Source organism: Pundamilia nyererei, unplaced genomic scaffold (genome assembly GCF_000239375.1).
Source record: "Pundamilia nyererei isolate P.nyererei 1_Seehausen unplaced genomic scaffold, PunNye1.0 scaffold00054, whole genome shotgun sequence".
Taxonomy (NCBI): Eukaryota; Metazoa; Chordata; class Actinopteri; order Cichliformes; family Cichlidae; genus Pundamilia; species Pundamilia nyererei.
The window spans coordinates 534,634-536,283 of record NW_005187455.1 but is presented as its reverse complement, the minus strand read 5'-3'; positions in this window follow the sequence as shown (position 1 = coordinate 536,283).

The following is a 1,650-nucleotide window of genomic DNA, read 5'->3' as shown; positions in this document are numbered from 1 at the left end:
TATATATATATGTGTATATTTCTGATTTAAATATACGGAGAAATGCACAGACCATTCTCAAGTCAGCCATCTCTGCTGCAGTCGGACTTGCATCATCTCAGACAACTGAGGGAGGTCAACAGATCAGATTTCATTTTAGGTTATATCAATTTAGCCCTGGTTTCTCCCAGAAGAATCATAGCAATAGAGTTTGCATGACTCTAAATGGATCAAATCACCATAAATAACATCATATAACATAAATAAATGAAAATAAAATGCAGGATATGGGAGACCTGAAGTGTGTGAGCCACCCTGTGGTGTTGTTTGTATTTGTGTTTGTACTTGATCTTTGATAGAATCAGTTATGCCAGTGTAACATAAATAATGTGGATTTTACAGTACTTGAAACACATATAAGCATGCAGTGAATCAAGCTTTCCTTATTAGAAATGCTTGGAAATGGGGCTGCACTGTCTGTGGTGACACTGTCTACACACACAAATGCATAAAATATCTATATTTTCAAGGACAGCATAAAAATGCTTTGTAGTCAGTCCTAATATTTTTAAGTTACCATTGAGTGTATTATGTCACCTTAAAAATGTAAATGAAGCAAAGTTAAAAAATGTTCATATTTGGGCCTAATTTAAAACGACATGACAAGCATTTAATTCAGAATTATTTTTACTGCATTATTCTTCTTTTTCCATCATTTCTGTTTCAACTCACACAAATGTGTGTGTGTGTGTGTGTGTGTGTGTGTGTGTGTGTGTGTGTGTGTGTGTGTGTGGGTGCAATACTTCTCCTGTCAAAAGGTTCTTTTGATCAGTGCATGTCCAGACCACTGAGAAGAAGTTCGCCCAGTTGTTGAAAACAATACTCTGATGGAAATTCACAAAATAGCATGTCAAACTAACTGCATGGGATTCGTGATTTTACAAAAAAATTCTTATTTCCTTTTTTTAAACTAATCTCTTTTTTTAACATAAAAATTATTATATTAGGAGGAAAAGAACTAGAAGAAAAAAATACATGCATTTTATTAAGCTTCTAACTTTTAGTTAACTTTTCTATAACTAAAGGCATGAAAAATAAAATTTTACATTCTATGATGCCATTAACTTGAATTCAGTTCAGTTTTTTTATATAGCACTAAATCACAACAGCAGTCACATCAAGGCACTTCATATTGTAAGGTAAAGACCCTACAATAATACAGAGAAAATCCCAACAATCAAACAACATGACAGTTTTCTTGCTGCAGAATATTGGCTCCTCTAAAGGCTTTACAGAGTTTTATAGGTAGTTTTGTCCAGCCTATAAGCAATAAATGCAGGAAATGTGTTTTTAGCCTAACTCTGTATTGAAAGTAGCTGTATGGAATATGTGATATGTATGTGTTACATCTGTGACATGGTTATGAAGGTTTGGTCTTATTTTCTTCAATCAGTGATGAATAGTAAGATGTCCTACCTTTATGTAGGTTTTTTTTTAATAGAGTAGCAAACTTCAGACTAAATGTAGATATTCTAAATTATTTCAAGTGCACAGGTTATATGCAAGGTGCGTGTTTGAGAGTTATACCAGGGAGTTAAGTACTTTGGATCTGAGACTTTTTACTTCAGAGGAGCAGTCACCTCAAAGCACTTTATATTGTAAGGTAATTAC